This window comes from Accipiter gentilis, chromosome 18, assembly GCF_929443795.1.
Source record: "Accipiter gentilis chromosome 18, bAccGen1.1, whole genome shotgun sequence".
NCBI classification, from domain to species: Eukaryota; Metazoa; Chordata; class Aves; order Accipitriformes; family Accipitridae; genus Astur; species Astur gentilis.
In genome coordinates, this window is record NC_064897.1 from 11,128,708 (window position 1) to 11,141,111 (window position 12,404).

The following is a 12,404-nucleotide window of genomic DNA, read 5'->3' on the forward strand; positions in this document are numbered from 1 at the left end:
TTGCCTTGTTTGCACAGGCTGTAAGGTGTTCGGGACAGGGAATGTCAAAATTTTGTTTAGCACTTACTGTGATGGTCCACTCTCAGTTGGGTTCTGGAGAACCACTACAGTCAATATATACAGATCGATGGTAATGTACTGTCCATTAGCAACTAGAAGCTCCAGTTAAGACTAAGAACACTTTCTGTGATAGATGCAAAGCAGATACACGGTGGGAATGTTTTTTTCTTCAGAACTCAACCAGTAAGGCACTTTAAACACATATTTGATTATTAGCATGTAAATACTTATAATCACAGTCATTTGTTTAAAGTTCAGCACTACAGTAGAGTTTAATGGACAGAGGTTAAAAGCAGAGAGAAAACAGGCAACTGGCAGTACCTGGAAGCTCCTCTGACCTCCAAATAAAAAGTGGAGAAAATAAACATGGTGGGCAGGAGAAGCGGCAATTGTGGCCGCCTTGTGAATAGAGAATTCAGGTGAAGCCAAATAGAAGTCAGATGCCTGAGAGAGCGGGTAATGTAGTAACAATATCACTTTCAAAGTATTATCTGGCTGTGCAGTACATGTGTAATGTGTAACACTGAACGACGGTGCTCTCTGCCTGCTGGTGCTAACAGAGCTTCTGAGCTGCAAACATGCGGGAACATGGAAGCGGATGTGAAAAAACAAGGGGGCTTCAATATGGCTAGCCTAGGAAGTCTTGTTAGTGGTGCTTAGTTGTTTTGCTGTTGGTTTTTAGTTAATTGTATATGCTGATGAAAGAACAAACCAGCAAGTTTGAAAAGAGGAAAATGAGGATTCATTGAGTATTCCACATAGAGCTGTGCAAAAGGTAGACAGACACTGCTAATGTGAGTTCAGAGTACGTAAGCCCTGTAGCAAACACTTAACTTGATCAAATGGGCAAGATCTACTGCTCTGAGTCTCAGACAACCCTGGACATTGTCCTGTGGTTCCCTGTACAAACCCTTCCCTTCACTGGTGCACAATCCTAGCCCTTTCACATAATTAAAAGTAATCAATTTCTGCTCTTTTAGGTGTAATCAGGCACCAAGTTCTTACTTCTTTTTCACTCCTATTCTTTTCAGACTTTCTATTCTTTTCAGTTTTGAATCCTTTTTATTTCTTTTCTCTACTTTGATCACTGCTTGTTCCTTATTTTTCTGTACTTCTCAATCACCATTTACCCATCCCTTTCTGTTTAGTCTCCCTCTCTTTCCCTATCGCCCATTCATTCCTCCATTCTGTCCTTGCTTCTTCCTCAAATTTATTTATTCATTTATTCTATGTGTTACCCCCAGCGAGTCTGAGCCAAATAGATGCAAATCAACTACAGATAAAAGTCATCAAAAACAATCCAACCACAAATCAGTCACAGATTCAAATGCATGTATTTATCAGTTGAACTTCATATCCATTCATTCTTTCAAAAGAAGACTAAATCCAGCAGGGAGAAAGGAACAAGGGTCTGTGTGAACTAGAGAAGAACTAGCAGGCAGCTCAAGGAAAACCAAGCCAGCTTTATGTATGAATTAATGTATCAGAAGGGTAACAGTTGTTTAAGAAATAGGATACATGACTAGGGAACAGCTCAAACATAATTGGACTCTGGTGATGACAGAGCAGATCTAGGGAAAGCTTCTCCTTTTACAAATTGAGGCAACTATGGGAAAAAGACAAAAGAAAGTCAAACAGCCATCAAGCAGGAAAGGTTTGAGCTTGCTGCTAATCTATAGGTTAGATATCAGAGAATATGTCTAGTCCACAAGTGAAAGTAAAAATAACATAGTCAGTTTGGACTCTTAGCAGTCCTGAACCAACTGGAGATCATTGACAGGTCGGCTGATTTCCAGGCCGGAAATTTCTGTGAGCCTCTGGGGAAGGCTTTTCAAACGGAATCCTTACCCTGAAAAGAAAAGAGGGAAATCTCTACCTCAAACACAGCTCTCAACCTTCTGCTGAGGTCCAATGAGTGAATCACAAGAACTAAACTACGTGAAATACATGCACAACATCGTGTCCAAGAATCTGTACCATCTTACACCTCTTCAGCGGTCACTAAGAAATGTGTTGGAAGCCATGGTTCCTCCTTACAGTACTGTCATCAACCACCTATTTTACAATGCATGCAAAGCAGACGATGACAATGTAAGCATGGAGAACGAATTTCCCTATGCAACAGCCCAGCAGAAACCCGCATTTTTAGGTAAGAAATGGAATATATGGAATGTCAAATGTATGCCTTATTCTCAGTTCAGGGACAGATATACCTCAAGAGTACAGTGTGGAGTAATCTGGAAGGAGGGGTGGAAGAAAACCTATAAAGCCTTCATTCATGCTTTATACAAACTTCTGTCCTCCTGTTATCAGATTCAACATCTCACCTCTATGTAATTAATTTTGAGAATTACAAACAAACATTAAATAAAATCTTATAAGAGATCCCTTGTTAGAATACCCTCTTAAAAAGTCCCTTCCTGCAACACAAACCAGCTATTCTACTGAAAAGCAACATCAGCCCCAGCTCCAAAGTGAAAAACATGTAGCTTATGAAATTGCAAGGGTCTGAATCCTATTTCGGCAGTAAGATTGCTCTTATATTTCCACTCCCTCTTTCAAAAAATGGACAGAAATATACAACACGCACCACATTTCTCAGACTGTCAATATTTTTGAGCTTTGACTTTACTGAACTTGTCTGTTCATATTTACTTGTTTTAGGACATGAGGACCTTTAGCTTATACCCAAGGAAAGGGCAATGGTGTGACCAAGTGCCATGAATCAAGATGGCTAAGTGACAACAATTTATGCATTCATTTCATAGAGAAACTGAACTCAGATTTTGGAACAGTGTATGAATCGGTCTCTGTCGAGACATTCAACCATCACCTAAAATGCACCCTTATACTTTCTACAATAATGAAACCAAGACCTCAAAAAGTGCAATGAAAATGACATTATCCTGTATCACTGCTGTAATATACTGTTTTTGAGCTTCTTAATTTGTACCCCAAACAGAGACTCCTGAACCCACTTCCACTACCTTCCACTACCTTCAGCTAACCTAAAGGCTCAATCTCAAATTCTAGCACTCAAGGAGGTCATTTTGCTGCAGTACAACTCCTACAGGACATTCAATCTATAGGGTCTTGGCTGTTTTATCGTGACCAAGGCATTCAGCTGAAAACAGTGAAGCACTACTGCTTTAGACAAGTTTATTTTTGCTATACATAATGAATAAAATAAGGATAATATTCTGAATTTAATAAGATAGATAATACTTCTTCAAGAAGGCAGAATTGGGCTTCTGAAAAAGCAATTAAAAAGTAACATCTATTGTTTGTTTATAACTAAATAACTATGTTTCAGCTCCCCTCCCCATGTGCAATATTGCATGCCTTGTTAATGTTTTCTCATTAACCTCTTATGAAAATCTGTATGGAAGCAAAATCATCAGAACAAAAGCACAATGTGATACACTTTAAAATGGGCAGGAGGTACAGTTATTTTTTTACTGTTGCTCGTCTGTTCTTAAGCTATTAAACAAAAATTCCCCCTTCTCCCTAGGTCACCACCTAAACCATTTATAATTCTTCCAATATATTAAGCAGAAATACTCAGCTGAACTCTCCAAATGGACTAGCTCTAACAGCTCTTGGCTTGATGACTCTGTAGTACATCAATAGCAAAGCCTTAAGGTTAGACCGGCTTTGAAAACTTTCCCCTTGGGCATTGTTGTTACATGTTAACAATGCTCATTACTGCTTTGAGGGTACACTAAAAATGAATTCTTGTTCTATTAATACAGAAAATGAGAATGAGATTTAATAGCAATTTTAAAAAGGGTTGAACAAAGTGTTAGCAATTACATAGGCAGAGATAGTTGATTCAAGCACCTATAGGCATTTGGATTACAGTATTATCTCTTATTAAAATATTTTTATTAGTGAACAGTAGAGATTAAGACCTGTTATTAAAAAAAAACACAGCGAGATAGAGACAGGTGGTACTGGAAACCAAATCAGTTATTGCAGTAAATATGTTTCTGATATAAACTAGTTTTTCAGTGGAATTACCACAGTGATGAATTTACAAACCACTGTGCTTAAATGTTTGAACTGTTGACTGATCCAACGCTTCAATTTCTTTGTCATTCTGAGACCCATCATTAAAAATATACACATGAATGGCCCTGTTCTTTGATTTTTGCATAATCTGGGGGAAAAAATGGTATAAATTGAGATTCTCTCATTCAGAATACATGAATTTCATTTTCTTTACCTCAAATGTTATGCTTATAGAAGGTATGCAAAGTGTTTGATTACAGAAGAAAGAATTAATTTTGGATCTGTTCAGGTGGGTTTTTTATTTTAAAAAAAGGACACAAGGAATTACAAAAAAAGAAGAATTCACTTAAAACAAACGTTTGACATACATCCTACTGTAAGATAGGTTTTTAAAGGTAGTGGCAACATAGATAAAATGTTAACTATAGAAATGAGAATTAAAGCTGCACTCATTAGTGATTGGTAGCAATGCTTTCTAGATCTTCTATGAAAAAAAGTTCTTCACTTAGCTCTTCATTACATATCTGAAAGGTACAAATGCCATATTTTCATCTTTTCTGTGTCTAAGTCTCTTTCAAAGATTTAGTCAAACTATTCAAAGGGACACACTAATTTGTACATTCAAAACTTCAGCAAAGGCTTTGAAGTGCCATTTGTTTGCACCAACTGGGCGATTTTCAGAAAACAAAGATAATATGTGAACACAAATTCAATAAGCTCCTTTAAAACCTTGCCCCAAAACCCCACTGCCAGGTGAATTTTACTCAGCTTCGGTGCTTGAGTTTGCTAGCTTTCACGTTGAGCTAATTCCAGATAAGAACAATACAGCTCGAGATCCTGAGATGCACTTAGGAGTATTTTGGTTTATTTTGGTTTTCTTTTATTTTGTTCTTCAGAATTCTGAACAGAGTTGGATAATTACTACTGTTCTACCTACCGTATGTCTTTATCACACCCATTTCCTAAAAGAAACTGCCCTGGCTCCCGGTGCTGAGGCACACGTGTGTCCCACAGAGACTCCTTCTGGCAGAGGACCTTGCCCGAACTAGTGTTTCCTTTATTCACCAAGTAAAAAATAGCAAGCTGGATGAATTCACCCCAAAATTGTGGGCCACACAGAGACTAGAGAAGATACACTAAATGTTGAAAAGCTGCACTGTTCTTTCCTGTGGCCACAGAAACCAGCTAACTTCCTCTGCAAACTCCCATCCTAGCTTTGCTCTGTATTTAGCCTCGGCGAGGAAGACAGGTAAGTAAATCATCAATCAAGGAACAATAATAAATATTTGAAAGTTAAGACTGGGCGAATTAATAGGTAAGTAATATGCTGCTTTTAATCAGAGAGTATTGGTAACACTTGGAGGAACTGCCTAGAGAAATGGTGGATTTTGACTCTTGATGTTTCAGTCAAGATCAGATGTGTTTCTGGAAGATGAACTTTAAACAAAGAGTTTATTATGCCCAATAATGTTTTACATCTTGTTTTGTCAGACTAGACAATCTAACAGTCTCTCTAGCCTTAAAAACCCTGAGACTTAGAAAGAAACATTAAGGAAAACAAGTTCTCATTAGAAAAACTGTAAAGCATTCACAAACAGAACAAGGCTTCATTTATACACTTCTAGCATGCAAGTTACAAGCACAGCCTTGTAACCACCATCTCTCATATTAGAAAAACATCACTTTTAGAATCAGTAACCACAAGACTCCATAAAATATGATTCTGGTAGCTGATCTCTAGGGTTCCAGGCCCGCAGCCCTTATTCCTGAGAATAATCCCACTGTAGTCAACAGGACCGCTTTGCCCGTGCCAGGCTGAATGCACTAGTTCTTTTCTCATTTGGAACTTCCATGCTATGACCAACTGGGGATCCTTGGCATCCAGAAACAAGGCTGGAGTCCAGGTCACTGAAAAACTGAATGAGCTTTAAGTCTGCATTTGAAGTAATAAAGACTTCTACCATTGCTGCAGTACATTCAAAACAATGCTTGCTTTGCTTGTAAAGCAGTGGATAAAGTAAAAAATGTAGGTACAATTTATGGTAGCTCTGAGTTTTGTCAGAAACGAACGTGATTTTGATGTATAGGACAATCATTTTAGCTAAAGTACAACTATATTTGTATTTATACTGGCTTCTATGGGAAAGACACTAACCATAACGCTCCACAAATGTTAAGAAATTCAGTTTTCCTGGAAAAGCTGTCTTTAATAGTGTCAATGGATAAATGCTATTCAAATATTAGCAAGGTGAGAATCAGAACCCATGACATCAACTGACTGTTCCTGGTGACACAGGAAGACTGTAGGAAACTCCTGATTAGAGCCTAGACCTCACGGCTCCTTTGTCCCATGCCTTAACAAGAAGACAATCCTTCTACAGGATGTAACTGTAGGAACTTATCAATAGACACTTCCTATCAGAGGCTAATAAGATCTGTTAGTTTCTGTGATAAAATATCATTGTAAACTGTGTGTTTAAGATTGCCTGCTCTTTACAAATGAAGAGTTTTTAACTGGAAAACTGCCCAAGTGGCCTACATATTCATACATACCATGTTCACACCATGTGACAGTAATTGAAATAGAGTGACTATATGGAATGCATATTGGAGAGGAAACTTGATAATGTCTTCTGGAAAAAGCTTGCTGGAGGAAATGTTGCAGATGAACAGTGTCCCCTTCGAGGAAAGTAATTAATATTGTACGTATTTTAAAAAAATATATATAATCTGGCAACGATTTATTTCTATAGTTTGTTGTGCAGCACCAGAATATAACGTATTCTTGCTGCTACTACTATTATTTATTTTTTACACCAACAGAACTTCTTTTTTTAGAAAAAAAGATAAAATAATTTCTTTAAAGTAAGGACATACTTTTGATGGCATACTCCTTAAGGAGTATACAGTAAGATGGGCAGATGGAAGACCAACAAACAACAGGGATGTGTAACTTAGGAAGGGGCATTTGTTTTGTAAACTGCATTCCCTTTATCACTGACTATTCTGTAATGAAGATGAAGTGTCTGTATGAAGGTTCCACATGGAGACTTCTGTCCCAGTACAGCTTTTCCAAATTAGAAGCTTGAAGTCAGTAAAATGGCACAGACATTATACTCTTGTAGGAAAAATCTCACTACTGCCTATTTGTTTACCACAAGTATGTTTCCCAAGAGCTTATTTTTTGATATATCCAGATTTTTGGCAACTAGCTCAGAGCACCTGACTCCAGTAAGCGTAAGTTCCCATTTGAGAGAACAAAATTCTCTGAGTGGCCATTTGACAAAATACTTATTTCGTATTACATTGCTTTACTTGACTGGTACTGTATATAATCATTCATTGTTATCCATTAAGTGACTAGAGTAGTTAATAAGCAAACACTGCCAGCAGAATTACTGTAAATAAGGTTCTATATATTTCAGATTGCTGAGCTATAATTAAGGCATTTCACTATTTTATACACATCTCCTTAAGCGACTCTTTCTCCACTTTTTATTTATAGATTTTCTGTTTGCATTTTAAGTTGTTGTATTCAACAGGGAATTAAGTCAGGAAAACTCTTGTGCCTGCTTTAGGACTGATACTGAATTAATTACTTCAAATCTGAATACTCTGTTTCTCCTTAAGTTAAGTGCAAGAGCTTACAGCAGAAAGATTAAGGTCAACTGCATTTCTTATTTTGAGAACATGGATTTGCTCACTTGAATGCTGATATAGTATCAGCTTCTTGTATCTTGATGATGATAAGATTTCTTGGTGACTTGTCCCTCCTCTTCTTCAGCAATAAAGTAGTGAAATAGGTATTTTGCAGTACACGCGGGCCACAGCACTCAGCCTGCTCTAGAAACTCTTTTGTGACAAGCTGTAAGAACAGAGTCCTAAAATACTGAAATCCCTCCTGAAAGGTAGCAGAAGGATGATAATCACCTACCAGAAGCAACGGGGTCATATTACCAAATTACAGTGTGTGCGAGGGGGCAAGAAATAAATCAAACAACAAAATAAGTTGAAAAAATTTCACTTGGATATTTTTCCCAGTATATTTCCTAAAGCTCCCCCATGGTTATATCTTCATGATATCAAACAGTGAAACAAGAAACATATTCCTCATTAAGGATATTTCTGAACCTGGAGTACCGTGCAATTGTATCTGTTGTCCTTGAAGTATAAATTAACATTGTTCCTCAGTTATCTGACATGTACAGGGGCTCAGTGACATCTACTCAGCTCATTCAAAAGCTTAATTTGCTCTTTGAACTGAGTTGTATTATGTGGTCAAAGGGTCTGGATAAAGGCGCAGGAGACAGAGTGACAAACTCTTAGTCCATCATAAGCAACTTTCAACAGACCTCACTTTCACAGGCTCAGACAGCCACAGCTACTCTCTTCCAGTTTGGGTAGAGAGGAAAGAATGTGACGCTTGTGCCTTAAAGGGGAAATAAGGACTGCATTTGAGCTGCTTCCCTTGTGCCAAGCCTCCCTGAATAGAACACATAAAGGAGGAAGTAAGGGTAGAAGAAGAATATTGAAAGGGAGGGACCAGTGATGGATAGACCATCCGAGCTGCAGAAGAAAACTTATTCCAAGAGCTAAACTACAACAAATTGATTCCTAGAATAGTTCTGAAGAGGTTTGGTTCCCCTTTCCTTTTTCCTTAGTAGGGAGCACTAATAGGATGTGACGCGGCATCTTTATTCAGCTGCAGCAGTTTATTTTATTTTATTTTATTTTATTTTATTTTATTTTTTGAGGAGGGAAAAGTAGAGCAAAGTTATTATTCTGGGGAAGAAGAATGTCAGTCCTGCAGTGCTAGCTTTCCAGTTTAAGGGTGTCTGTATGGCAGAAAACTTTCAAGTAAGTTCTATCAGAGTTCAACAGCAATCCATTTACCTCTCATGTAATTTTTGTTCATGTTCATTGCTCATCACCCAGGTCCCCCAGAAAGCTAACAATTCCTACCTTGTCCTATGGGATCCCATTGTGAAGTCATGGTATCAATACAGGGCACCAGTTCTCCTTCCCAGCAGCATGCTGTGATCTCCTTCCGTGAGAGGAGAATACACGACCAGAACCGTGCAAGGCTCCAGCTCACATGTACTCTTCCTTTGGCTTTAACACACATGGAATCCCTTCTTCTTCTAAAACAGTGTTTCTGTGCTAGGTATCACTAAAGACAAAGCTTGCAGAAAAGGTCGATCAAACTTATTAGACCTGTAGGGAAACTGTAATTCCAACCAAGGACATAGAAATTGGTGCCACTTTCATCTAGAACATTTTGAGCCTTACTGAATCAGTGAAAATCTGATTTGTGTTCCAAACCAGAAACCAGCTGAGTTTTGCTCTGGTCAGGCTCCTCCTAATGTTCTCAACAGTGAGTCCTACCCACTTTAAACTCACAAAAGTGCCTAACTTCAAACTAGCCTCATTCCTGTAAGTTGGGTAACTTAGATGCTTAAAAATCCAAATGCATGTTTGTTGAACTGGGATGCTCAAGGTTAGCAGATGACAGGCTACAAAGAGGAGATGTTAGAGTATGGGGAGAAGAGCACCATTATTTGTTAACAAACTTGCTGAGGAGAGCTGAGAGAGAAGAAAAGCACTCAATTACATTATTTTGGAGCTTCCTTCATTATATAAAAGTCCCCCTTTAACAAAATGAAGTAGTAGAAACAACTCAATAGCTGTTCAATCTTTCTATTCTTTGATTTTACAATAAAATGGGTGTCGTCTGTAAAACTCCCCCTCCAATGGAGCCCATAAAACTCCAGAGCCTGAAACCTCTGTGAAGCTTTGGCAAACTTCTCAGGAAATAACATAAGAAGCTGTTTTCTGGTTCATCTCATTATTTCCATGCTTACACTGATGTAATGGGAAGAGTGACACTTTGCATATTCCATTAGGACACATACAGAAGTTTAATTCTCAATTCTTAGAGACTTTGTTCCCCCAAAAGTGGTCTCTGAAAACATCCGAAATCCCTCAGGATTCAGTTTCTGACTCTCACTACAATGAAACCGCAAACACCAAGGTCCAATGACACTGCATGGTCAGACTTCAGCCCACGCATGAAAAGCCTTAAATCTAGCCTGAAACTCACGCCAGTATGCCTCTTTTGGCACATGCTGCACTGGAGGTTAAAGAAGCTGTAGGCACAATAACATGATTGAAGGTCAAAGGGAATTACATCTTTAACTTTTATGTTCCTCACATGCTATGCATCACCGAACCACAAGTAGAGCTTATATGATGAACTGTGGAACTTTACATTCAGCTAAGAGGAATATGATGGCTGCTTCTAGTTTTACCAATCCACATGGATAACGAAGAGCTGCTGGAGCCTCACGTTCCCGTATCAAGTGTGAGCGTTCTACTTCTTAGGTTCAAACTGATGAAGGGAAATGCAACCTTCTCCCTGTTTCTCCACTGCCACCCTTCCATCCTGATGGAAGCTGTTAAGTCCCAGACTCTCCCAGATTACCTGGGTTACCCTATGGAAGTGTTTTCTCTCTCCTTTAACTCTACAGCATTTTGCTCTTAAGTCTAGATAGGGTGAATGCAGAAATACATCTCTCTGAACTCCTGTTTTTCAGGCAAAACGGATGCCATTCATTGGCAACAGGGCTGTAACCTCTAACTCATCTCTTAAAGGATTCTACATAGCCACATATTCTACAACCAGTGACATGCACTGTATTAACACTACTTAACTAGTAACAAGCTCTATAATCCATTGGTATATCTGATCCACCCATAACCATTTATTAAAGTTGATTTCCACGTTTTTTTTGAGGCACTGAGTAAATTTTTAAAGAAAGACATAAAAACTGTAGACTCCTGAGTGAAAACAGTGCTTTTCGAAAATTGTCGCCTTCACACTGATTTTTTAGTATGGAATTTTTTATAACATAAAGGTGGATCTGCTTGTCCAAAAACATTAAATACTGAAATTACTGTGCATGCTTAGGAGACATTTTTCAATTGTTAATAACGTGGCTGGGTTATAAAAAGAGCTAATCCGTATTTTAAATTGCTCATCTGGAAATTTGGATTAGGAGGGGAAAAAAACGGCAATTTTTATGTTTTAGAAAGCAGTACCAAAACACTAAACTCTTTTCAATTCAAAACAACAGCCAAAATTGATGTAAAATCAAACTGTAAATTGCTTCTGGCTGAGTAGTTGTCTGTAAAGCAGAAGGGGTGGGAGTACCAAAGAGTTTGCAATGGAAATACCGAGAAGCTCTTAACTATAGTCACACTAACAAGAGCTGCTATCATGAAGTAATAACATTATCCAGAAATCTTTGTTCATTACCTCATTCCTAATGCCATCTCATTTCACTTGAGTTACTTGGGTCTGATGATGGGGTTAACGAGCGAGGAGGTGTTTGAGTGGGTGTGAATTAGGGGCACTGCTAAAATAGAAGCTATTTTAACAGTTCTGTGTTTAATATAGTCTGAAGCTCTGTAAATTTTTTTCAGGTAAAATACTCACACGTTCCAAGGCTAACACTGACTTTGGCAGAGCACAGATAATACCTAGACATATTCATATTACACGGAGTATTACAGAGGGACTCACGCTTCTATTCCTTTTCTACCTCTGTCATTCTACCCACAAGTCTAACATAGCAGGAATGCTAACGCTTTGATTTCCTGCATTCAGAAGTTTTCCTCAAAACCTGGATATTTACAGTGACCATGACAGAAAACATCGCTGATAGCTTCTCTCCTCCCATCCCTGTGCTCCACAAGCCATCTTCACATACTGCACAGCAATCCATTACAATATGTTCTAACATCTGCCTCCTCATATGATGTACGACCTATTTGATTGACCCTTTTTATGCTGCTCCAAGACTGGCTGTTCATTACAGTGGCAGGGTGAACAGTACTCATTGCTTCTTCAGTTAGCAACTGGTAAATATATCTCCATTTCGGAAAAGACTGGGAACATCAAGCAGGGATCCTCCTCACTTCTCTCCGTATAGCAACAATCCACTCCATACAGTGCCTTTCTTTATCGCTAATTACATCTCACATTTCAGTCCAGAACAGGGAGGGTCTCTTGTGGGCCCTCCCATCTATCGCTAATATATTAAACATTTCTGCCAATTAAATTTTTCCATGACAAGTATTAACATTACCCAATGTTTGTGACTCCAGCGTGGGAAGCATGAATAATGCAAGAAACAGTACAGTCCTCCATTACGCAGGGACACATCTTGTTTTTGCCAAAGTCAGCAACTGTAAAATATCTCTCAACTTCTCCAGTTAATATCACGGCATAATACAGGCTTTTGGTCAAAGTGATCGTATTCACCACAATAAAA

At 38.4% G+C, this 12,404-nt stretch overlaps 1 protein-coding gene across 12 annotated transcripts in view; it reads right to left on the reverse strand.

Moving 5' to 3' along the window:
• Positions 1–12,404, reverse strand: part of SOX5 (SRY-box transcription factor 5) — a 648,311-nt gene that overhangs the window by 59,198 nt on the left and 576,709 nt on the right. The gene's annotated exons all lie outside the window — the stretch shown is intronic.